A 25,777-nucleotide genomic window follows, 5' to 3' on the forward strand; every position below is an offset into this window, starting at 1 on the left:
CCGAGACTTCTGTCACCGTCAGGGAAGTGACAGAGGCCCGTGGAGCCACGGGTGGCGCGGAGGGGCCTCGCTGCGGGCCAAGAGTAGCCCGCCGCCCACGCCGGCGGCGTCCGGGGGAGGCGGGGAGCAGGCGGGAGGCGCGGCGCCGGCGGAGCCGGCCCGCGAGGAGATGCTCGCCACCCGAGCGGCCCAGCAGCACGGCGCACGCTCACGAGGCAGGCCGGGAGCAGGCTCTTGGGGCGCCGGCAGCCGGGTCCCAGCGTCTACGGCCATACCACCCTGAACGCGCCCGATCTCGTCTGATCTCGGAAGCTAAGCAGGGTCGGGCCTGGTTAGTACTTGGATGGGAGACCGCCTGGGAATACCGGGTGCTGTAGGCTTTTGCTCGCCTCTCCTTTTGCGCCGCCGCCCCGGCGTGGCTCCCTCCGAACCCCTGGCGCCCCTTGCCCCTCTTCTGCCGCCCAGCCAGCCGAAGGTACCCCTGGCCAGCGGCGGGTCAGCCGCCCGGCACTACAAGCTCGCAGCCCGGGCCGCACGCCAGGCCCGTCGGCCCCGGCTCCCCCCCACACCCTCTTCTCAGTCCTCTTCGCTCCCGCAGGCCGACAGCCCGCAGCCCTTCGCCGAGCCGCGGTCGCCGCCGTCGCCGCCGCTGCCATCGCCGCGCTCCCTCCCGCTCCCCGCCCCCGCCGCCCCCAAAGCCCAAGCCCAGGGCTGCCTGCCGGCGCAGGCCTCCACCAGGCTTTCTCCATCCCAGGACGTGCCGGTCCTTTGCACCTCGGCCCGAGCCCAGGGGACGACCATCCCTGTGCCTGCACCTGGGCCCCGAGACACAGGATAGGCGTGTCCTCCGGCAAACGGGATGCCCACCCGCCCCGCCCCACCGGGGGCCTCTGTCTCTGCTGGCAGGCACCTCGCCCCACACCCCCGCGCGCGCGCGCGCGCGCGCGCCCCCTCCCGTCTCCCACAAGAGCCAGGAGCCCTCGGTTCCCGCCGGCCGCAGTGGCCCCGACACACAGGGGAAAAAGAGCCGGGACAAACCAGGGGACGGAGAGAGCAGCACCCCAACACCCCGCACGCCCTCGGGCTCCAGGAGAGACCACCATGTCGGAGCCTGCCGACGAGACGAACGGTTCCTGAAGTGGGGAGTGAGGATTGAGAAGAAAATAGACAAGAGACAAAGATGGGATCGGGAGGGCGAGCAGTTCTGACTAGACTGCTGCGCCTGCTTGATTTTTCAGCATTCTTTTATACAGACAGAAACAGGAAGGTTACATAAAGCGGCTGAGGCAGCAAGTACAGATTAGTTATGTTTTTCCAAAGTTTGGCCCTGACTGTCTTTAGACCTTTTGAGATTGTCCCATTCCCAGAACAGCAGGTGTCTGTTTCTGTTTGTTCTTTATGCTTATCGGAGTTCCCCTCAGCCATCCTCCCAACCTCTGCTTGTAGTTACATTTTCTTAACGCTTGATGCTCCAGCTCCCCGCAATTCCCCCTTTTTTATTTTTTGAGATCGTGCCTGGCTTAGGTGGTCAGTACAGACATTCTCACTTACCCGTCATTGGATATCCTTCATCAAAGCGATCGACTCCTGTCTTAGGTTGTAAGACATCCACTGATCATTACCCGTCATTGGCTACCGATCTCCTTCGGGGTTAGACAGGGGCAGTGGCTTTTGGTTTATTAGCCATGTGGAGCCTTATTTTGTGAATTTCTCCATAAATATCTGTGACTATCCCCATCACAGCTTCTGTGATGCAGGGGAGGAAACATAGTATCAGGAGGATCACAACAGGCGGAATTACAAGGGGAGGGGGGCATAATTTGAAGCATTGAAGAGTATGATGGCAATACATTGTGAAAACTAGAGACAAGTTTGTTGAGAGTATCAGCTATATCGGTGTTTAAAGGAGAGGTCTCTTGCAGTGTCAAGACCTCTTTATGAAACTGGATAAGATCAAGAGTAACATTTTTTTCTTACACGGTCTGTGAGACTCGTACCTCATAGCAGAAAAATGTTTATTCCAATCACCCTTTGTCTGTTAACAGCCGAAGCATAAAGTCCCATGATGTCTTACCTTCTCAGGGTCAAGTCACCCATATTGTAACACTTCTGTTGAGATAAGTGGAGAGAACTGATCTTCATTGCCCTCATGACTTCTCTCACAATCAGGTGAGAGAGGAAAGCCAGAGACAGCAATGGCTTTTGCCAGGCAGGGGGAAGGGGAGGAAAGGCTCCTTTTTGGATCTTCTAAGGCAGCTCATTGGGGGTCCCCACTCGGTTCCGCCCGGCTTAGGTTGTATCTCCCGTGAGATATCTTACCCGTCTTTGGCTGCAAACCATCTTTGGGGGACCAGACAGAGAGACATAAGGTGTAAACACAAGAATGGAACAGTAGGGGGCGTGGATGGGTATCTACAGATGTCTTCTCTTCTGTGGGCTGTCGCTCATGGTATGGTTTAACACCGACCAGGAATTCACAAAGGTTTTTCTTCCGGACCTGGAGAAATACAAGCAAAGCCTCTTCCCCGTGTTATCTCGCGGGGAGAAGTAGGATCAGCTTCCCCACGTAATATTTTAAACAAAGGTTGTAATTCACCGGTTGTCAACCGCAACTGAGGTCTAATCCAGTTAATGCCTCCCAGTAGCTTTTGGAAATCATTTAACGTTTTTAAACAATCTCGCCGGATTTGTATTTTTTTGAGGCACAATGGCCTGAGGCATTAAACAATATCCCAGATAAGAGTAAGGAGGCACTTGCTGAATTTTTTCTGGGGCTATAACTAGCCCATAATTGTGGAGCTTTTCTTGTAAATGAGCAAAAGCAGCAAGCAACTTTGGTTCACAAGAGTGGGCAAGAAGTATGTCATCCGTGTAGTGGATGATGTAAATATCTGGAAATGTCCTTCGGGTAGGTTTTATTGCAGCTGATACAAGTTTTTGACATAATGTAGGGCTACTAGCCATTCCCTGAGGTAGCACTAGCCAATGATAGCTCTTAAAAGGTTCTTGTAAATTAACGGAAGGAACACTGAAAGCAAATCCAGGGCAGTCATCAGGATTTAAAGGTATAGTATAAAAACAATCTTTGAAGTCCAAAACAATTTTACATGTGTGTTTTGGTGTGGCTGCAGGACAGGGCAAGCCTGTCTGTAAGGCTCCCCTTCATTTCATGGTTTTATTAACTTTTTCTAAATCTTGTCATAATCTCTATCTACCAGATTTTTTTTTTTTTTTTTTTTTTTTTTTTTTTAATAACAAAAATGGGAGAATTCCCGGGAGAATTGGAGGGGGCAATGTGTCCCTTTTTAAGTTGCCCCTGTACTAGCAGCTTGGCGGCTTGAATCTTTTTCGGTTGATAGGGGCCTCGGGCAGTGGATCTAGCCCTGCAACTACACTTGGAGGAGAGCTTCATTGTAACCCAGGCTTCTATTCTGATTGAGATTCTAATAAAGGCCCAGTCTGTTGAGCCTGGACTAATTGCATTTGAACAGAGAGGGAAGTGAGTGCAGCTTGTAATCTTTGCACCTCTGCTTCCCAGGGGGATCCAGTTTGGGTTGATCATTCTCAGAGTATCTGATTCCCTCGTGTTTAGGATCGATCACATCCCTAACCAAATTCCATAAGGAAAAAGTATCTACTGGTACTTCAGAGGGTCCACGAGCATCATAATATCCCTGTAAACGCTCTCTCACCTTTTCCCAAGTTTCTAAGTTTAAAGTCCCTTCTTCGGGGAACCAGGGACATATTTGTACTACAAATTCTAAAAATCGAAGCAACTGTGCTTCACTGGTTTTAACTCCTCTAGCTTTTAGCATGCTCCTTAACATGTGAGTAAACAGCCTTTTACTGTTACCCTGTCCCATTTTATTTTACTCCCGACTATGGTATCTCACCGCTTTCACTAACCTTATTCGACGCGTCTCGTTTGCAAGCGGAGTCCTTCACTGATTCCCCAGTAGTCAGGTCCCTGTTCGGGCGCCACTTGTCGGAGCCTGCCGACGAGACGAACGGTTCCTGAAGTGGGGAGTGAGGATTGAGAGAAAAAATTGGACAAGAGACAAAGATGGGATCGGGAGGGCGAGCAGTTCTGACTGGACTGCTGCGCCTGCTTGATTTTTCAGCATTCTTTTATACAGACAGAAACAAGAAGGTTACATAAAGCGGCTGAGGCAGCAAGTACAGATTAGTTATGTTTCTCCAAAGTTTGGCCCTGACTGTCTTTAGACCTTTTGAGATTGTCCCATTCCCAGAACAGCAGGTGTCTGTTTCTGTTTGTTCTTTATGCTTATCGGAGTTCCCCTCAGCCATCCTCCCAACCTCTGCTTGTAGTTACATTTTCTTAACCCTTGATGCTCCAGCTCCCCACACCACCACAAGGGGAAGAGCAGGCACGCAGGCACACAACCCTCACAACGAGGGTGCCTGGGGCTGCCACTCTCCGCCCGCGGGCGGGACCCTGGGCGGGGCTCGGAGCCCACCGGCACTCCGGAGACCCTGGCGGCCCGCCCCGGGGGCTTTGAGGGTGACTGCCAAAGCCCGGGCACTGCCTCCTTAGCGGAGCCCAGCCCCGGGCTCCACCACACACCGGTGGAGAAGCTGCCACCGCAACACAGCCTCAGTGCGTCCGTCCCAGTCCGTGTCCCAGCCTGTGCGTCCCCCCCACCCTCAACCTCCACCCCCTGTCCGTCTGGCTCTGCGACATGCCTGTTGGGCTGTGGCTCTCGCTCAGGAGCTCTCTCCCCGCGTGCCAGCCCCCTCTTTCTCTGTCTCTGTCCATGTCTCTCTGTACGTCTAGATACATACATGCACATATACGTGTATATTTCCATCTCGCTCCCTCCTCCTCCTCCTCCTCCTCCCCCCCCCCCGTTCTGTCTGTCGGTCCCTGTCCTGCGGGGACTCTAGTCCCTCTGCCCGCACAAGAACGCAGGATATGGCGAGGCCAAGAAGGAACACCAACGGAGCCATGGATAGGGGTCTCATAGCACCATTTCTCACGGGCGGCTGGCTCGGAGACACAGCAAGCCGGAGCCGCACGATCCCCAACCTGCCGGCCGCTTCTCTGCCAACCAACCGACCCACCAACCGACCGACACGCCAAGCCGGCCAACTGCAATCCGCGCCCCTCTGCAATTTGCAGTCCACCATCCGCGCTTCCTAGCTTGGCCACCGCAGCTGTACCGGTGGCCTATGGCCAACTGGCAACAGCTGACGGCCAAGCGGTCACAGCTGATGACCGTGCACCACCCGAGGCAGCACCCCTCCACGCGAGGCCCAGAGCCTGGAAACGGCTCTCTGGGACTCTGTCGCCACAGTCCCCGCCTGTCTCTCTCCGCCTCTCTCTTGCTCCGTCTCTGGCCTTCTCTCATCCTCTCTCTCACCTCCCTGGGTCAGGAGAGGTGACGTGTAGCCAGTGAAGGGACCGGAGATCGGGCGGGACGCTGGTCGCTGAGGAGGGGCGAGGGCCCGGACGGAAGGCTGTGTGACGAAGGGTGACGGCAGACTGGAGCCGCTGCACCCTGGTGGCACGGGTGGCTCCCCGTGGCTTTGGGCCAGTCGGTGGGGCCGGCCAGTGCCAGGGCCAGGGCCGCGCGTGCCTAGGGCCGGAGGGGCCTGAGAGGACCCTGCGACCCCCTCGCTTGCCACGAGCGGGGGACCGCAGAGCAGCCAGGCGGGTCTGGGGTGGTGGGGCTGGGGGTGGGGGTGAGCGGGGTTGGGGGGGGCGGGGTGTAAGCCGTACGGGGCCCGGGGAGTCCCAGGATGCCAGGGCGCCGAGACTTCTGTCACCGTCAGGGAAGTGACAGAGGCCCGTGGAGCCACGGGTGGCGCGGAGGGGCCTCGCTGCGGGCCAAGAGTAGCCCGCCGCCCACGCCGGCGGCGTCCGGGGGAGGCGGGGAGCAGGCGGGAGGCGCGGCGCCGGCGGAGCCGGCCCGCGAGGAGATGCTCGCCACCCGAGCGGCCCAGCAGCACGGCGCACGCTCACGAGGCAGGCCGGGAGCAGGCTCTTGGGGCGCCGGCAGCCGGGTCCCAGCGTCTACGGCCATACCACCCTGAACGCGCCCGATCTCGTCTGATCTCGGAAGCTAAGCAGGGTCGGGCCTGGTTAGTACTTGGATGGGAGACCGCCTGGGAATACCGGGTGCTGTAGGCTTTTGCTCGCCTCTCCTTTTGCGCCGCCGCCCCGGCGTGGCTCCCTCCGAACCCCTGGCGCCCCTTGCCCCTCTTCTGCCGCCCAGCCAGCCGAAGGTACCCCTGGCCAGCGGCGGGTCAGCCGCCCGGCACTACAAGCTCGCAGCCCGGGCCGCACGCCAGGCCCGTCGGCCCCGGCTCCCCCCCACACCCTCTTCTCAGTCCTCTTCGCTCCCGCAGGCCGACAGCCCGCAGCCCTTCGCCGAGCCGCGGTCGCCGCCGTCGCCGCCGCTGCCATCGCCGCGCTCCCTCCCGCTCCCCGCCCCCGCCGCCCCCAAAGCCCAAGCCCAGGGCTGCCTGCCGGCGCAGGCCTCCACCAGGCTTTCTCCATCCCAGGACGTGCCGGTCCTTTGCACCTCGGCCCGAGCCCAGGGGACGACCATCCCTGTGCCTGCACCTGGGCCCCGAGACACAGGATAGGCGTGTCCTCCGGCAAACGGGATGCCCACCCGCCCCGCCCCACCGGGGGCCTCTGTCTCTGCTGGCAGGCACCTCGCCCCACACCCCCGCGCGCGCGCGCGCGCGCGCGCCCCCTCCCGTCTCCCACAAGAGCCAGGAGCCCTCGGTTCCCGCCGGCCGCAGTGGCCCCGACACACAGGGGAAAAAGAGCCGGGACAAACCAGGGGACGGAGAGAGCAGCACCCCAACACCCCGCACGCCCTCGGGCTCCAGGAGAGACCACCATGTCGGAGCCTGCCGACGAGACGAACGGTTCCTGAAGTGGGGAGTGAGGATTGAGAAGAAAATAGACAAGAGACAAAGATGGGATCGGGAGGGCGAGCAGTTCTGACTAGACTGCTGCGCCTGCTTGATTTTTCAGCATTCTTTTATACAGACAGAAACAGGAAGGTTACATAAAGCGGCTGAGGCAGCAAGTACAGATTAGTTATGTTTTTCCAAAGTTTGGCCCTGACTGTCTTTAGACCTTTTGAGATTGTCCCATTCCCAGAACAGCAGGTGTCTGTTTCTGTTTGTTCTTTATGCTTATCGGAGTTCCCCTCAGCCATCCTCCCAACCTCTGCTTGTAGTTACATTTTCTTAACGCTTGATGCTCCAGCTCCCCGCAATTCCCCCTTTTTTATTTTTTGAGATCGTGCCTGGCTTAGGTGGTCAGTACAGACATTCTCACTTACCCGTCATTGGATATCCTTCATCAAAGCGATCGACTCCTGTCTTAGGTTGTAAGACATCCACTGATCATTACCCGTCATTGGCTACCGATCTCCTTCGGGGTTAGACAGGGGCAGTGGCTTTTGGTTTATTAGCCATGTGGAGCCTTATTTTGTGAATTTCTCCATAAATATCTGTGACTATCCCCATCACAGCTTCTGTGATGCAGGGGAGGAAACATAGTATCAGGAGGATCACAACAGGCGGAATTACAAGGGGAGGGGGGCATAATTTGAAGCATTGAAGAGTATGATGGCAATACATTGTGAAAACTAGAGACAAGTTTGTTGAGAGTATCAGCTATATCGGTGTTTAAAGGAGAGGTCTCTTGCAGTGTCAAGACCTCTTTATGAAACTGGATAAGATCAAGAGTAACATTTTTTTCTTACACGGTCTGTGAGACTCGTACCTCATAGCAGAAAAATGTTTATTCCAATCACCCTTTGTCTGTTAACAGCCGAAGCATAAAGTCCCATGATGTCTTACCTTCTCAGGGTCAAGTCACCCATATTGTAACAGTTCTGTTGAGATAAGTGGAGAGAACTGATCTTCATTGCCCTCATGACTTCTCTCACAATCAGGTGAGAGAGGAAAGCCAGAGACAGCAATGGCTTTTGCCAGGCAGGGGGAAGGGGAGGAAAGGCTCCTTTTTGGATCTTCTAAGGCAGCTCATTGGGGGTCCCCACTCGGTTCCGCCCGGCTTAGGTTGTATCTCCCGTGAGATATCTTACCCGTCTTTGGCTGCAAACCATCTTTGGGGGACCAGACAGAGAGACATAAGGTGTAAACACAAGAATGGAACAGTAGGGGGCGTGGATGGGTATCTACAGATGTCTTCTCTTCTGTGGGCTGTCGCTCATGGTATGGTTTAACACCGACCAGGAATTCACAAAGGTTTTTCTTCCGGACCTGGAGAAATACAAGCAAAGCCTCTTCCCCGTGTTATCTCGCGGGGAGAAGTAGGATCAGCTTCCCCACGTAATATTTTAAACAAAGGTTGTAATTCACCGGTTGTCAACCGCAACTGAGGTCTAATCCAGTTAATGCCTCCCAGTAGCTTTTGGAAATCATTTAACGTTTTTAAACAATCTCGCCGGATTTGTATTTTTTTGAGGCACAATGGCCTGAGGCATTAAACAATATCCCAGATAAGAGTAAGGAGGCACTTGCTGAATTTTTTCTGGGGCTATAACTAGCCCATAATTGTGGAGCTTTTCTTGTAAATGAGCAAAAGCAGCAAGCAACTTTGGTTCACAAGAGTGGGCAAGAAGTATGTCATCCGTGTAGTGGATGATGTAAATATCTGGAAATGTCCTTCGGGTAGGTTTTATTGCAGCTGATACAAGTTTTTGACATAATGTAGGGCTACTAGCCATTCCCTGAGGTAGCACTAGCCAATGATAGCTCTTAAAAGGTTCTTGTAAATTAACGGAAGGAACACTGAAAGCAAATCCAGGGCAGTCATCAGGATTTAAAGGTATAGTATAAAAACAATCTTTGAAGTCCAAAACAATTTTACATGTGTGTTTTGGTGTGGCTGCAGGACAGGGCAAGCCTGTCTGTAAGGCTCCCCTTCATTTCATGGTTTTATTAACTTTTTCTAAATCTTGTCATAATCTCTATCTACCAGATTTTTTTTTTTTTTTTTTTTTTTTTTTTTTTTAATAACAAAAATGGGAGAATTCCCGGGAGAATTGGAGGGGGCAATGTGTCCCTTTTTAAGTTGCCCCTGTACTAGCAGCTTGGCGGCTTGAATCTTTTTCGGTTGATAGGGGCCTCGGGCAGTGGATCTAGCCCTGCAACTACACTTGGAGGAGAGCTTCATTGTAACCCAGGCTTCTATTCTGATTGAGATTCTAATAAAGGCCCAGTCTGTTGAGCCTGGACTAATTGCATTTGAACAGAGAGGGAAGTGAGTGCAGCTTGTAATCTTTGCACCTCTGCTTCCCAGGGGGATCCAGTTTGGGTTGATCATTCTCAGAGTATCTGATTCCCTCGTGTCTAGGATCGATCACATCCCTAACCAAATTCCATAAGGAAAAAGTATCTACTGGTACTTCAGAGGGTCCACGAGCATCATAATATCCCTGTAAACGCTCTCTCACCTTTTCCCAAGTTTCTAAGTTTAAAGTCCCTTCTTCGGGGAACCAGGGACATATTTGTACTACAAATTCTAAAAATCGAAGCAACTGTGCTTCACTGGTTTTAACTCCTCTAGCTTTTAGCATGCTCCTTAACATGTGAGTAAACAGCCTTTTACTGTTACCCTGTCCCATTTTATTTTACTCCCGACTATGGTATCTCACCGCTTTCACTAACCTTATTCGACGCGTCTCGTTTGCAAGCGGAGTCCTTCACTGATTCCCCAGTAGTCAGGTCCCTGTTCGGGCGCCACTTGTCGGAGCCTGCCGACGAGACGAACGGTTCCTGAAGTGGGGAGTGAGGATTGAGAGAAAAAATTGGACAAGAGACAAAGATGGGATCGGGAGGGCGAGCAGTTCTGACTGGACTGCTGCGCCTGCTTGATTTTTCAGCATTCTTTTATACAGACAGAAACAAGAAGGTTACATAAAGCGGCTGAGGCAGCAAGTACAGATTAGTTATGTTTCTCCAAAGTTTGGCCCTGACTGTCTTTAGACCTTTTGAGATTGTCCCATTCCCAGAACAGCAGGTGTCTGTTTCTGTTTGTTCTTTATGCTTATCGGAGTTCCCCTCAGCCATCCTCCCAACCTCTGCTTGTAGTTACATTTTCTTAACCCTTGATGCTCCAGCTCCCCACACCACCACAAGGGGAAGAGCAGGCACGCAGGCACACAACCCTCACAACGAGGGTGCCTGGGGCTGCCACTCTCCGCCCGCGGGCGGGACCCTGGGCGGGGCTCGGAGCCCACCGGCACTCCGGAGACCCTGGCGGCCCGCCCCGGGGGCTTTGAGGGTGACTGCCAAAGCCCGGGCACTGCCTCCTTAGCGGAGCCCAGCCCCGGGCTCCACCACACACCGGTGGAGAAGCTGCCACCGCAACACAGCCTCAGTGCGTCCGTCCCAGTCCGTGTCCCAGCCTGTGCGTCCCCCCCACCCTCAACCTCCACCCCCTGTCCGTCTGGCTCTGCGACATGCCTGTTGGGCTGTGGCTCTCGCTCAGGAGCTCTCTCCCCGCGTGCCAGCCCCCTCTTTCTCTGTCTCTGTCCATGTCTCTCTGTACGTCTAGATACATACATGCACATATACGTGTATATTTCCATCTCGCTCCCTCCTCCTCCTCCTCCTCCTCCCCCCCCCCCCGTTCTGTCTGTCGGTCCCTGTCCTGCGGGGACTCTAGTCCCTCTGCCCGCACAAGAACGCAGGATATGGCGAGGCCAAGAAGGAACACCAACGGAGCCATGGATAGGGGTCTCATAGCACCATTTCTCACGGGCGGCTGGCTCGGAGACACAGCAAGCCGGAGCCGCACGATCCCCAACCTGCCGGCCGCTTCTCTGCCAACCAACCGACCCACCAACCGACCGACACGCCAAGCCGGCCAACTGCAATCCGCGCCCCTCTGCAATTTGCAGTCCACCATCCGCGCTTCCTAGCTTGGCCACCGCAGCTGTACCGGTGGCCTATGGCCAACTGGCAACAGCTGACGGCCAAGCGGTCACAGCTGATGACCGTGCACCACCCGAGGCAGCACCCCTCCACGCGAGGCCCAGAGCCTGGAAACGGCTCTCTGGGACTCTGTCGCCACAGTCCCCACCTGTCTCTCTCCGCCTCTCTCTTGCTCCGTCTCTGGCCTTCTCTCATCCTCTCTCTCACCTCCCTGGGTCAGGAGAGGTGACGTGTAGCCAGTGAAGGGACCGGAGATCGGGCGGGACGCTGGTCGCTGAGGAGGGGCGAGGGCCCGGACGGAAGGCTGTGTGACGAAGGGTGACGGCAGACTGGAGCCGCTGCACCCTGGTGGCACGGGTGGCTCCCCGTGGCTTTGGGCCAGTCGGTGGGGCCGGCCAGTGCCAGGGCCAGGGCCGCGCGTGCCTAGGGCCGGAGGGGCCTGAGAGGACCCTGCGACCCCCTCGCTTGCCACGAGCGGGGGACCGCAGAGCAGCCAGGCGGGTCTGGGGTGGTGGGGCTGGGGGTGGGGGTGAGCGGGGTTGGGGGGGGCGGGGTGTAAGCCGTACGGGGCCCGGGGAGTCCCAGGATGCCAGGGCGCCGAGACTTCTGTCACCGTCAGGGAAGTGACAGAGGCCCGTGGAGCCACGGGTGGCGCGGAGGGGCCTCGCTGCGGGCCAAGAGTAGCCCGCCGCCCACGCCGGCGGCGTCCGGGGGAGGCGGGGAGCAGGCGGGAGGCGCGGCGCCGGCGGAGCCGGCCCGCGAGGAGATGCTCGCCACCCGAGCGGCCCAGCAGCACGGCGCACGCTCACGAGGCAGGCCGGGAGCAGGCTCTTGGGGCGCCGGCAGCCGGGTCCCAGCGTCTACGGCCATACCACCCTGAACGCGCCCGATCTCGTCTGATCTCGGAAGCTAAGCAGGGTCGGGCCTGGTTAGTACTTGGATGGGAGACCGCCTGGGAATACCGGGTGCTGTAGGCTTTTGCTCGCCTCTCCTTTTGCGCCGCCGCCCCGGCGTGGCTCCCTCCGAACCCCTGGCGCCCCTTGCCCCTCTTCTGCCGCCCAGCCAGCCGAAGGTACCCCTGGCCAGCGGCGGGTCAGCCGCCCGGCACTACAAGCTCGCAGCCCGGGCCGCACGCCAGGCCCGTCGGCCCCGGCTCCCCCCCACACCCTCTTCTCAGTCCTCTTCGCTCCCGCAGGCCGACAGCCCGCAGCCCTTCGCCGAGCCGCGGTCGCCGCCGTCGCCGCCGCTGCCATCGCCGCGCTCCCTCCCGCTCCCCGCCCCCGCCGCCCCCAAAGCCCAAGCCCAGGGCTGCCTGCCGGCGCAGGCCTCCACCAGGCTTTCTCCATCCCAGGACGTGCCGGTCCTTTGCACCTCGGCCCGAGCCCAGGGGACGACCATCCCTGTGCCTGCACCTGGGCCCCGAGACACAGGATAGGCGTGTCCTCCGGCAAACGGGATGCCCACCCGCCCCGCCCCACCGGGGGCCTCTGTCTCTGCTGGCAGGCACCTCGCCCCACACCCCCGCGCGCGCGTGCGCGCGCGCGCCCCCTCCCGTCTCCCACAAGAGCCAGGAGCCCTCGGTTCCCGCCGGCCGCAGTGGCCCCGACACACAGGGGAAAAAGAGCCGGGACAAACCAGGGGACGGAGAGAGCAGCACCCCAACACCCCGCACGCCCTCGGGCTCCAGGAGAGACCACCATGTCGGAGCCTGCCGACGAGACGAACGGTTCCTGAAGTGGGGAGTGAGGATTGAGAAGAAAATAGACAAGAGACAAAGATGGGATCGGGAGGGCGAGCAGTTCTGACTAGACTGCTGCGCCTGCTTGATTTTTCAGCATTCTTTTATACAGACAGAAACAGGAAGGTTACATAAAGCGGCTGAGGCAGCAAGTACAGATTAGTTATGTTTTTCCAAAGTTTGGCCCTGACTGTCTTTAGACCTTTTGAGATTGTCCCATTCCCAGAACAGCAGGTGTCTGTTTCTGTTTGTTCTTTATGCTTATCGGAGTTCCCCTCAGCCATCCTCCCAACCTCTGCTTGTAGTTACATTTTCTTAACGCTTGATGCTCCAGCTCCCCGCAATTCCCCCTTTTTTATTTTTTGAGATCGTGCCTGGCTTAGGTGGTCAGTACAGACATTCTCACTTACCCGTCATTGGATATCCTTCATCAAAGCGATCGACTCCTGTCTTAGGTTGTAAGACATCCACTGATCATTACCCGTCATTGGCTACCGATCTCCTTCGGGGTTAGACAGGGGCAGTGGCTTTTGGTTTATTAGCCATGTGGAGCCTTATTTTGTGAATTTCTCCATAAATATCTGTGACTATCCCCATCACAGCTTCTGTGATGCAGGGGAGGAAACATAGTATCAGGAGGATCACAACAGGCGGAATTACAAGGGGAGGGGGGCATAATTTGAAGCATTGAAGAGTATGATGGCAATACATTGTGAAAACTAGAGACAAGTTTGTTGAGAGTATCAGCTATATCGGTGTTTAAAGGAGAGGTCTCTTGCAGTGTCAAGACCTCTTTATGAAACTGGATAAGATCAAGAGTAACATTTTTTTCTTACACGGTCTGTGAGACTCGTACCTCATAGCAGAAAAATGTTTATTCCAATCACCCTTTGTCTGTTAACAGCCGAAGCATAAAGTCCCATGATGTCTTACCTTCTCAGGGTCAAGTCACCCATATTGTAACAGTTCTGTTGAGATAAGTGGAGAGAACTGATCTTCATTGCCCTCATGACTTCTCTCACAATCAGGTGAGAGAGGAAAGCCAGAGACAGCAATGGCTTTTGCCAGGCAGGGGGAAGGGGAGGAAAGGCTCCTTTTTGGATCTTCTAAGGCAGCTCATTGGGGGTCCCCACTCGGTTCCGCCCGGCTTAGGTTGTATCTCCCGTGAGATATCTTACCCGTCTTTGGCTGCAAACCATCTTTGGGGGACCAGACAGAGAGACATAAGGTGTAAACACAAGAATGGAACAGTAGGGGGCGTGGATGGGTATCTACAGATGTCTTCTCTTCTGTGGGCTGTCGCTCATGGTATGGTTTAACACCGACCAGGAATTCACAAAGGTTTTTCTTCCGGACCTGGAGAAATACAAGCAAAGCCTCTTCCCCGTGTTATCTCGCGGGGAGAAGTAGGATCAGCTTCCCCACGTAATATTTTAAACAAAGGTTGTAATTCACCGGTTGTCAACCGCAACTGAGGTCTAATCCAGTTAATGCCTCCCAGTAGCTTTTGGAAATCATTTAACGTTTTTAAACAATCTCGCCGGATTTGTATTTTTTTGAGGCACAATGGCCTGAGGCATTAAACAATATCCCAGATAAGAGTAAGGAGGCACTTGCTGAATTTTTTCTGGGGCTATAACTAGCCCATAATTGTGGAGCTTTTCTTGTAAATGAGCAAAAGCAGCAAGCAACTTTGGTTCACAAGAGTGGGCAAGAAGTATGTCATCCGTGTAGTGGATGATGTAAATATCTGGAAATGTCCTTCGGGTAGGTTTTATTGCAGCTGATACAAGTTTTTGACATAATGTAGGGCTACTAGCCATTCCCTGAGGTAGCACTAGCCAATGATAGCTCTTAAAAGGTTCTTGTAAATTAACGGAAGGAACACTGAAAGCAAATCCAGGGCAGTCATCAGGATTTAAAGGTATAGTATAAAAACAATCTTTGAAGTCCAAAACAATTTTACATGTGTGTTTTGGTGTGGCTGCAGGACAGGGCAAGCCTGTCTGTAAGGCTCCCCTTCATTTCATGGTTTTATTAACTTTTTCTAAATCTTGTCATAATCTCTATCTACCAGATTTTTTTTTTTTTTTTTTTTTTTTTTTTTTTTTTAATAACAAAAATGGGAGAATTCCCGGGAGAATTGGAGGGGGCAATGTGTCCCTTTTTAAGTTGCTCCTGTACTAGCAGCTTGGCGGCTTGAATCTTTTTCGGTTGATAGGGGCCTCGGGCAGTGGATCTAGCCCTGCAACTACACTTGGAGGAGAGCTTCATTGTAACCCAGGCTTCTATTCTGATTGAGATTCTAATAAAGGCCCAGTCTGTTGAGCCTGGACTAATTGCATTTGAACAGAGAGGGAAGTGAGTGCAGCTTGTAATCTTTGCACCTCTGCTTCCCAGGGGGATCCAGTTTGGGTTGATCATTCTCAGAGTATCTGATTCCCTCGTGTCTAGGATCGATCACATCCCTAACCAAATTCCATAAGGAAAAAGTATCTACTGGTACTTCAGAGGGTCCACGAGCATCATAATATCCCTGTAAACGCTCTCTCACCTTTTCCCAAGTTTCTAAGTTTAAAGTCCCTTCTTCGGGGAACCAGGGACATATTTGTACTACAAATTCTAAAAATCGAAGCAACTGTGCTTCACTGGTTTTAACTCCTCTAGCTTTTAGCATGCTCCTTAACATGTGAGTAAACAGCCTTTTACTGTTACCCTGTCCCATTTTATTTTACTCCCGACTATGGTATCTCACCGCTTTCACTAACCTTATTCGACGCCTCTCGTTTGCAAGCGGAGTCCTTCACTGATTCCCCAGTAGTCAGGTCCCTGTTCGGGCGCCACTTGTCGGAGCCTGCCGACGAGACGAACGGTTCCTGAAGTGGGGAGTGAGGATTGAGAGAAAAAATTGGACAAGAGACAAAGATGGGATCGGGAGGGCGAGCAGTTCTGACTGGACTGCTGCGCCTGCTTGATTTTTCAGCATTCTTTTATACAGACAGAAACAAGAAGGTTACATAAAGCGGCTGAGGCAGCAAGTACAGATTAGTTATGTTTCTCCAAAGTTTGGCCCTGACTGTCTTTAGACCTTTTGAGATTGTCCCATTCCCAGAACAGCAGGTGTCTGTTTCTGTTTGTTCTTTATGCTTATCGGAGTTCCCCTCAGCCATCCTCCCAACCTCTGCTTGTAGTTACATTTTCTTAACCCTTGATGCTCCAGCTCCCCACACCACCACAAGGGGAAGAGCAGGCACGCAGGCACACAACCCTCACAACGAGGGTGCCTGGGGCTGCCACTCTCCGCCCGCGGGCGGGACCCTGGGCGGGGCTCGGAGCCCACCGGCACTCCGGAGACCCTGGCGGCCCGCCCCGGGGGCTTTGAGGGTGACTGCCAAAGCCCGGGCACTGCCTCCTTAGCGGAGCCCAGCCCCGGGCTCCACCACACACCGGTGGAGAAGCTGCCACCGCAACACAGCCTCAGTGCGTCCGTCCCAGTCCGTGTCCCAGCCTGTGCGTCCCCCCCACCCTCAACCTCCACCCCCTGTCCGTCTGGCTCTGCGACATGCCTGTTGGGCTGTGGCTCTCGCTCAGGAGCTCTCTCCCCGCGTGCCAGCCCCCTCTTTCTCTGTCTCTGTCCATGTCTCTCTGTACGTCTAGATACATACATGCACATATACGTGTATATTTCCATCTCGCTCCCTCCTCCTCCTCCTCCTCCCCCCCCCCCGTTCTGTCTGTCGGTCCCTGTCCTGCGGGGACTCTAGTCCCTCTGCCCGCACAAGAACGCAGGATATGGCGAGGCCAAGAAGGAACACCAACGGAGCCATGGATAGGGGTCTCATAGCACCATTTCTCACGGGCGGCTGGCTCGGAGACACAGCAAGCCGGAGCCGCACGATCCCCAACCTGCCGGCCGCTTCTCTGCCAACCAACCGACCCACCAACCGACCGACACGCCAAGCCGGCCAACTGCAATCCGCGCCCCTCTGCAATTTGCAGTCCACCATCCGCGCTTCCTAGCTTGGCCACCGCAGCTGTACCGGTGGCCTATGGCCAACTGGCAACAGCTGACGGCCAAGCGGTCACAGCTGATGACCGTGCACCACCCGAGGCAGCACCCCTCCACGCGAGGCCCAGAGCCTGGAAACGGCTCTCTGGGACTCTGTCGCCACAGTCCCCGCCTGTCTCTCTCCGCCTCTCTCTTGCTCCGTCTCTGGCCTTCTCTCATCCTCTCTCTCACCTCCCTGGGTCAGGAGAGGTGACGTGTAGCCAGTGAAGGGACCGGAGATCGGGCGGGACGCTGGTCGCTGAGGAGGGGCGAGGGCCCGGACAGAAGGCTGTGTGACGAAGGGTGACGGCAGACTGGAGCCGCTGCACCCTGGTGGCACGGGTGGCTCCCCGTGGCTTTGGGCCAGTCGGTGGGGCCGGCCAGTGCCAGGGCCAGGGCCGCGCGTGCCTAGGGCCGGAGGGGCCTGAGAGGACCCTGCGACCCCCTCGCTTGCCACGAGCGGGGGACCGCAGAGCAGCCAGGCGGGTCTGGGGTGGTGGGGCTGGGGGTGGGGGTGAGCGGGGTTGGGGGGGGCGGGGTGTAAGCCGTACGGGGCCCGGGGAGTCCCAGGATGCCAGGGCGCCGAGACTTCTGTCACCGTCAGGGAAGTGACAGAGGCCCGTGGAGCCACGGGTGGCGCGGAGGGGCCTCGCTGCGGGCCAAGAGTAGCCCGCCGCCCACGCCGGCGGCGTCCGGGGGAGGCGGGGAGCAGGCGGGAGGCGCGGCGCCGGCGGAGCCGGCCCGCGAGGAGATGCTCGCCACCCGAGCGGCCCAGCAGCACGGCGCACGCTCACGAGGCAGGCCGGGAGCAGGCTCTTGGGGCGCCGGCAGCCGGGTCCCAGCGTCTACGGCCATACCACCCTGAACGCGCCCGATCTCGTCTGATCTCGGAAGCTAAGCAGGGTCGGGCCTGGTTAGTACTTGGATGGGAGACCGCCTGGGAATACCGGGTGCTGTAGGCTTTTGCTCGCCTCTCCTTTTGCGCCGCCGCCCCGGCGTGGCTCCCTCCGAACCCCTGGCGCCCCTTGCCCCTCTTCTGCCGCCCAGCCAGCCGAAGGTACCCCTGGCCAGCGGCGGGTCAGCCGCCCGGCACTACAAGCTCGCAGCCCGGGCCGCACGCCAGGCCCGTCGGCCCCGGCTCCCCCCCACACCCTCTTCTCAGTCCTCTTCGCTCCCGCAGGCCGACAGCCCGCAGCCCTTCGCCGAGCCGCGGTCGCCGCCGTCGCCGCCGCTGCCATCGCCGCGCTCCCTCCCGCTCCCCGCCCCCGCCGCCCCCAAAGCCCAAGCCCAGGGCTGCCTGCCGGCGCAGGCCTCCACCAGGCTTTCTCCATCCCAGGACGTGCCGGTCCTTTGCACCTCGGCCCGAGCCCAGGGGACGACCATCCCTGTGCCTGCACCTGGGCCCCGAGACACAGGATAGGCGTGTCCTCCGGCAAACGGGATGCCCACCCGCCCCGCCCCACCGGGGGCCTCTGTCTCTGCTGGCAGGCACCTCGCCCCACACCCCCGCGCGCGCGCGCGCGCGCGCGCGCCCCCTCCCGTCTCCCACAAGAGCCAGGAGCCCTCGGTTCCCGCCGGCCGCAGTGGCCCCGACACACAGGGGAAAAAGAGCCGGGACAAACCAGGGGACGGAGAGAGCAGCACCCCAACACCCCGCACGCCCTCGGGCTCCAGGAGAGACCACCATGTCGGAGCCTGCCGACGAGACGAACGGTTCCTGAAGTGGGGAGTGAGGATTGAGAAGAAAATAGACAAGAGACAAAGATGGGATCGGGAGGGCGAGCAGTTCTGACTAGACTGCTGCGCCTGCTTGATTTTTCAGCATTCTTTTATACAGACAGAAACAGGAAGGTTACATAAAGCGGCTGAGGCAGCAAGTACAGATTAGTTATGTTTTTCCAAAGTTTGGCCCTGACTGTCTTTAGACCTTTTGAGATTGTCCCATTCCCAGAACAGCAGGTGTCTGTTTCTGTTTGTTCTTTATGCTTATCGGAGTTCCCCTCAGCCATCCTCCCAACCTCTGCTTGTAGTTACATTTTCTTAACGCTTGATGCTCCAGCTCCCCGCAATTCCCCCTTTTTTATTTTTTGAGATCGTGCCTGGCTTAGGTGGTCAGTACAGACATTCTCACTTACCCGTCATTGGATATCCTTCATCAAAGCGATCGACTCCTGTCTTAGGTTGTAAGACATCCACTGATCATTACCCGTCATTGGCTACCGATCTCCTTCGGGGTTAGACAGGGGCAGTGGCTTTTGGTTTATTAGCCATGTGGAGCCTTATTTTGTGAATTTCTCCATAAATATCTGTGACTATCCCCATCACAGCTTCTGTGATGCAGGGGAGGAAACATAGTATCAGGAGGATCACAACAGGCGGAATTACAAGGGGAGGGGGGCATAATTTGAAGCATTGAAGAGTATGATGGCAATACATTGTGAAAACTAGAGACAAGTTTGTTGAGAGTATCAGCTATATCGGTGTTTAAAGGAGAGGTCTCTTGCAGTGTCAAGACCTCTTTATGAAACTGGATAAGATCAAGAGTAACATTTTTTTCTTACACGGTCTGTGAGACTCGTACCTCATAGCAGAAAAATGTTTATTCCAATCACCCTTTGTCTGTTAACAGCCGAAGCATAAAGTCCCATGATGTCTTACCTTCTCAGGGTCAAGTCACCCATATTGTAACAGTTCTGTTGAGATAAGTGGAGAGAACTGATCTTCATTGCCCTCATGATTTCTCTCACAATCAGGTGAGAGAGGAAAGCCAGAGACAGCAATGGCTTTTGCCAGGCAGGGGGAAGGGGAGGAAAGGCTCCTTTTTGGATCTTCTAAGGCAGCTCATTGGGGGTCCCCACTCGGTTCCGCCCGGCTTAGGTTGTATCTCCCGTGAGATATCTTACCCGTCTTTGGCTGCAAACCATCTTTGGGGGACCAGACAGAGAGACATAAGGTGTAAACACAAGAATGGAACAGTAGGGGGCGTGGATGGGTATCTACAGATGTCTTCTCTTCTGTGGGCTGTCGCTCATGGTATGGTTTAACACCGACCAGGAATTCACAAAGGTTTTTCTTCCGGACCTGGAGAAATACAAGCAAAGCCTCTTCCCCGTGTTATCTCGCGGGGAGAAGTAGGATCAGCTTCCCCACGTAATATTTTAAACAAAGGTTGTAATTCACCGGTTGTCAACCGCAACTGAGGTCTAATCCAGTTAATGCCTCCCAGTAGCTTTTGGAAATCATTTAACGTTTTTAAACAATCTCGCCGGATTTGTATTTTTTTGAGGCACAATGGCCTGAGGCATTAAACAATATCCCAGATAAGAGTAAGGAGGCACTTGCTGAATTTTTTCTGGGGCTATAACTAGCCCATAATTGTGGAGCTTTTCTTGTAAATGAGCAAAAGCAGCAAGCAACTTTGGTTCACAAGAGTGGGCAAGAAGTATGTCATCCGTGTAGTGGATGATGTAAATATCTGGAAATGTCCTTCGGGTAGGTTTTATTGCAGCTGATACAAGTTTTTGACATAATGTAGGGCTACTAGCCATTCCCTGAGGTAGCACTAGCCAATGATAGCTCTTAAAAGGTTCTTGTAAATTAACGGAAGGAACACTGAAAGCAAATCCAGGGCAGTCATCAGGATTTAAAGGTATAGTATAAAAACAATCTTTGAAGTCCAAAACAATTTTACATGTGTGTTTTGGTGTGGCTGCAGGACAGGGCAAGCCTGTCTGTAAGGCTCCCCTTCATTTCATGGTTTTATTAACTTTTTCTAAATCTTGTCATAATCTCTATCTACCAGATTTTTTTTTTATTTTTTTTTTTTTAATAACAAAAATGGGAGAATTCCCGGGAGAATTGGAGGGGGCAATGTGTCCCTTTTTAAGTTGCTCCTGTACTAGCAGCTTGGCGGCTTGAATCTTTTTCGGTTGATAGGGGCCTCGGGCAGTGGATCTAGCCCTGCAACTACACTTGGAGGAGAGCTTCATTGTAACCCAGGCTTCTATTCTGATTGAGATTCTAATAAAGGCCCAGTCTGTTGAGCCTGGACTAATTGCATTTGAACAGAGAGGGAAGTGAGTGCAGCTTGTAATCTTTGCACCTCTGCTTCCCAGGGGGATCCAGTTTGGGTTGATCATTCTCAGAGTATCTGATTCCCTCGTGTCTAGGATCGATCACATCCCTAACCAAATTCCATAAGGAAAAAGTATCTACTGGTACTTCAGAGGGTCCACGAGCATCATAATATCCCTGTAAACGCTCTCTCACCTTTTCCCAAGTTTCTAAGTTTAAAGTCCCTTCTTCGGGGAACCAGGGACATATTTGTACTACAAATTCTAAAAATCGAAGCAACTGTGCTTCACTGGTTTTAACTCCTCTAGCTTTTAGCATGCTCCTTAACATGTGAGTAAACAGCCTTTTACTGTTACCCTGTCCCATTTTATTTTACTCCCGACTATGGTATCTCACCGCTTTCACTAACCTTATTCGACGCGTCTCGTTTGCAAGCGGAGTCCTTCACTGATTCCCCAGTAGTCAGGTCCCTGTTCGGGCGCCACTTGTCGGAGCCTGCCGACGAGACGAACGGTTCCTGAAGTGGGGAGTGAGGATTGAGAGAAAAAATTGGACAAGAGACAAAGATGGGATCGGGAGGGCGAGCAGTTCTGACTGGACTGCTGCGCCTGCTTGATTTTTCAGCATTCTTTTATACAGACAGAAACAAGAAGGTTACATAAAGCGGCTGAGGCAGCAAGTACAGATTAGTTATGTTTCTCCAAAGTTTGGCCCTGACTGTCTTTAGACCTTTTGAGATTGTCCCATTCCCAGAACAGCAGGTGTCTGTTTCTGTTTGTTCTTTATGCTTATCGGAGTTCCCCTCAGCCATCCTCCCAACCTCTGCTTGTAGTTACATTTTCTTAACCCTTGATGCTCCAGCTCCCCACACCACCACAAGGGGAAGAGCAGGCACGCAGGCACACAACCCTCACAACGAGGGTGCCTGGGGCTGCCACTCTCCGCCCGCGGGCGGGACCCTGGGCGGGGCTCGGAGCCCACCGGCACTCCGGAGACCCTGGCGGCCCGCCCCGGGGGCTTTGAGGGTGACTGCCAAAGCCCGGGCACTGCCTCCTTAGCGGAGCCCAGCCCCGGGCTCCACCACACACCGGTGGAGAAGCTGCCACCGCAACACAGCCTCAGTGCGTCCGTCCCAGTCCGTGTCCCAGCCTGTGCGTCCCCCCCACCCTCAACCTCCACCCCCTGTCCGTCTGGCTCTGCGACATGCCTGTTGGGCTGTGGCTCTCGCTCAGGAGCTCTCTCCCCGCGTGCCAGCCCCCTCTTTCTCTGTCTCTGTCCATGTCTCTCTGTACGTCTAGATACATACATGCACATATACGTGTATATTTCCATCTCGCTCCCTCCTCCTCCTCCTCCTCCCCCCCCCCCGTTCTGTCTGTCGGTCCCTGTCCTGCGGGGACTCTAGTCCCTCTGCCCGCACAAGAACGCAGGATATGGCGAGGCCAAGAAGGAACACCAACGGAGCCATGGATAGGGGTCTCATAGCACCATTTCTCACGGGCGGCTGGCTCGGAGACACAGCAAGCCGGAGCCGCACGATCCCCAACCTGCCGGCCGCTTCTCTGCCAACCAACCGACCCACCAACCGACCGACACGCCAAGCCGGCCAACTGCAATCCGCGCCCCTCTGCAATTTGCAGTCCACCATCCGCGCTTCCTAGCTTGGCCACCGCAGCTGTACCGGTGGCCTATGGCCAACTGGCAACAGCTGACGGCCAAGCGGTCACAGCTGATGACCGTGCACCACCCGAGGCAGCACCCCTCCACGCGAGGCCCAGAGCCTGGAAACGGCTCTCTGGGACTCTGTCGCCACAGTCCCCGCCTGTCTCTCTCCGCCTCTCTCTTGCTCCGTCTCTGGCCTTCTCTCATCCTCTCTCTCACCTCCCTGGGTCAGGAGAGGTGACGTGTAGCCAGTGAAGGGACCGGAGATCGGGCGGGACGCTGGTCGCTGAGGAGGGGCGAGGGCCCGGACGGAAGGCTGTGTGACGAAGGGTGACGGCAGACTGGAGCCGCTGCACCCTGGTGGCACGGGTGGCTCCCCGTGGCTTTGGGCCAGTCGGTGGGGCCGGCCAGTGCCAGGGCCAGGGCCGCGCGTGCCTAGGGCCGGAGGGGCCTGAGAGGACCCTGCGACCCCCTCGCTTGCCACGAGCGGGGGACCGCAGAGCAGCCAGGCGGGTCTGGGGTGGTGGGGCTGGGGGTGGGGGTGAGCGGGGTTGGGGGGGGCGGGGTGTAAGCCATACGGGGCCCGGGGAGTCCCAGGATGCCAGGGCGCCGAGACTTCTGTCACCGTCAGGGAAGTGACAGAGGCCCGTGGAGCCACGGGTGGCGCGGAGGGGCCTCGCTGCGGGCCAAGAGTAGCCCGCCGCCCACGCCGGCGGCGTCCGGGGGAGGCGGGGAGCAGGCGGGAGGCGCGGCGCCGGCGGAGCCGGCCGGCGAGGAGATGCTCGCCACCCGAGCGGCCCAGCAGCACGGCGCACGCTCACGAGGCAGGCCGGGAGCAGGCTCTTGGGGCGCCGGCAGCCGGGTCCCAGCGTCTACGGCCATACCACCCTGAACGCGCCTGATCTCGTCTGATCTCGGAAGCTAAGCAGGGTCGGGCCTGGTTAGTACTTGGATGGGAGACCGCCTGGGAATACCGGGTGCTGTAGGCTTTTGCTCGCCTCTCCTTTTGCGCCGCCGCCCCGGCGTGGCTCCCTCCGAACCCCTGGCGCCCCTTGCCCCTCTTCTGCCGCCCAGCCAGCCGAAGGTACCCCTGGCCAGCGGCGGGTCAGCCGCCCGGCACTACAAGCTCGCAGCCCGGGCCGCACGCCAGGCCCGTCGGCCCCGGCTCCCCCCCACACCCTCTTCTCAGTCCTCTTCGCTCCCGCAGGCCGACAGCCCGCAGCCCTTCGCCGAGCCGCGGTCGCCGCCGTCGCCGCCGCTGCCATCGCCGCGCTCCCTCCCGCTCCCCGCCCCCGCCGCCCCCAAAGCCCAAGCCCAGGGCTGCCTGCCGGCGCAGGCCTCCACCAGGCTTTCTCCATCCCAGGACGTGCCGGTCCTTTGCACCTCGGCCCGAGCCCAGGGGACGACCATCCCTGTGCCTGCACCTGGGCCCCGAGACACAGGATAGGCGTGTCCTCCGGCAAACGGGATGCCCACCCGCCCCGCCCCACCGGGGGCCTCTGTCTCTGCTGGCAGGCACCTCGCCCCACACCCCCGCGCGCGCGCGCGCGCCCCCTCCCGTCTCCCACAAGAGCCAGGAGCCCTCGGTTCCCGCCGGCCGCAGTGGCCCCGACACACAGGGGAAAAAGAGCCGGGACAAACCAGGGGACGGAGAGAGCAGCACCCCAACACCCCGCACGCCCTCGGGCTCCAGGAGAGACCACCATGTCGGAGCCTGCCGACGAGACGAACGGTTCCTGAAGTGGGGAGTGAGGATTGAGAAGAAAATAGACAAGAGACAAAGATGGGATCGGGAGGGCGAGCAGTTCTGACTAGACTGCTGCGCCTGCTTGATTTTTCAGCATTCTTTTATACAGACAGAAACAGGAAGGTTACATAAAGCGGCTGAGGCAGCAAGTACAGATTAGTTATGTTTTTCCAAAGTTTGGCCCTGACTGTCTTTAGACCTTTTGAGATTGTCCCATTCCCAGAACAGCAGGTGTCTGTTTCTGTTTGTTCTTTATGCTTATCGGAGTTCCCCTCAGCCATCCTCCCAACCTCTGCTTGTAGTTACATTTTCTTAACGCTTGATGCTCCAGCTCCCCGCAATTCCCCCTTTTTTATTTTTTGAGATCGTGCCTGGCTTAGGTGGTCAGTACAGACATTCTCACTTACCCGTCATTGGATATCCTTCATCAAAGCGATCGACTCCTGTCTTAGGTTGTAAGACATCCACTGATCATTACCCGTCATTGGCTACCGATCTCCTTCGGGGTTAGACAGGGGCAGTGGCTTTTGGTTTATTAGCCATGTGGAGCCTTATTTTGTGAATTTCTCCATAAATATCTGTGACTATCCCCATCACAGCTTCTGTGATGCAGGGGAGGAAACATAGTATCAGGAGGATCACAACAGGCGGAATTACAAGGGGAGGGGGGCATAATTTGAAGCATTGAAGAGTATGATGGCAATACATTGTGAAAACTAGAGACAAGTTTGTTGAGAGTATCAGCTATATCGGTGTTTAAAGGAGAGGTCTCTTGCAGTGTCAAGACCTCTTTATGAAACTGGATAAGATCAAGAGTAACATTTTTTTCTTACACGGTCTGTGAGACTCGTACCTCATAGCAGAAAAATGTTTATTCCAATCACCCTTTGTCTGTTAACAGCCGAAGCATAAAGTCCCATGATGTCTTACCTTCTCAGGGTCAAGTCACCCATATTGTAACAGTTCTGTTGAGATAAGTGGAGAGAACTGATCTTCATTGCCCTCATGACTTCTCTCACAATCAGGTGAGAGAGGAAAGCCAGAGACAGCAATGGCTTTTGCCAGGCAGGGGGAAGGGGAGGAAAGGCTCCTTTTTGGATCTTCTAAGGCAGCTCATTGGGGGTCCCCACTCGGTTCCGCCCGGCTTAGGTTGTATCTCCCGTGAGATATCTTACCCGTCTTTGGCTGCAAACCATCTTTGGGGGACCAGACAGAGAGACATAAGGTGTAAACACAAGAATGGAACAGTAGGGGGCGTGGATGGGTATCTACAGATGTCTTCTCTTCTGTGGGCTGTCGCTCATGGTATGGTTTAACACCGACCAGGAATTCACAAAGGTTTTTCTTCCGGACCTGGAGAAATACAAGCAAAGCCTCTTCCCCGTGTTATCTCGCGGGGAGAAGTAGGATCAGCTTCCCCACGTAATATTTTAAACAAAGGTTGTAATTCACCGGTTGTCAACCGCAACTGAGGTCTAATCCAGTTAATGCCTCCCAGTAGCTTTTGGAAATCATTTAACGTTTTTAAACAATCTCGCCGGATTTGTATTTTTTTGAGGCA

The 25,777-nt window shown here is 55.9% G+C and overlaps 5 non-coding genes across 5 annotated transcripts; all 5 read left to right on the plus strand.

Moving 5' to 3' along the window:
- Positions 1–261: 261 nt before the first annotated feature.
- Positions 262–380, plus strand: LOC148757445 (5S ribosomal RNA). The gene has a single exon (XR_016022274.1). It is a non-coding gene; the product is annotated as a 5S ribosomal RNA (ribosomal RNA).
- A 5,652-nt stretch (positions 381–6,032) lies between these two features.
- LOC148757446 (5S ribosomal RNA) lies at positions 6,033–6,151 on the plus strand. The gene has a single exon (XR_016022275.1). It is a non-coding gene; the product is annotated as a 5S ribosomal RNA (ribosomal RNA).
- Positions 6,152–11,805: 5,654 nt separating this feature from the next.
- LOC148757447 (5S ribosomal RNA) lies at positions 11,806–11,924 on the plus strand. The gene has a single exon (XR_016022276.1). It is a non-coding gene; the product is annotated as a 5S ribosomal RNA (ribosomal RNA).
- A 5,652-nt stretch (positions 11,925–17,576) lies between these two features.
- Positions 17,577–17,695, plus strand: LOC148757448 (5S ribosomal RNA). The gene has a single exon (XR_016022277.1). It is a non-coding gene; the product is annotated as a 5S ribosomal RNA (ribosomal RNA).
- A 5,644-nt stretch (positions 17,696–23,339) lies between these two features.
- On the plus strand, positions 23,340–23,458 carry LOC148757449 (5S ribosomal RNA). The gene has a single exon (XR_016022294.1). It is a non-coding gene; the product is annotated as a 5S ribosomal RNA (ribosomal RNA).
- The last annotated feature ends 2,319 nt before the right edge of the window (positions 23,459–25,777 follow it).

Source organism: Rhinolophus sinicus, chromosome 8, assembly GCF_057876585.1.
Source record: "Rhinolophus sinicus isolate RSI-liver-muscle chromosome 8, RSI-T2T, whole genome shotgun sequence".
Classification (NCBI taxonomy): domain Eukaryota; kingdom Metazoa; phylum Chordata; class Mammalia; order Chiroptera; family Rhinolophidae; genus Rhinolophus; species Rhinolophus sinicus.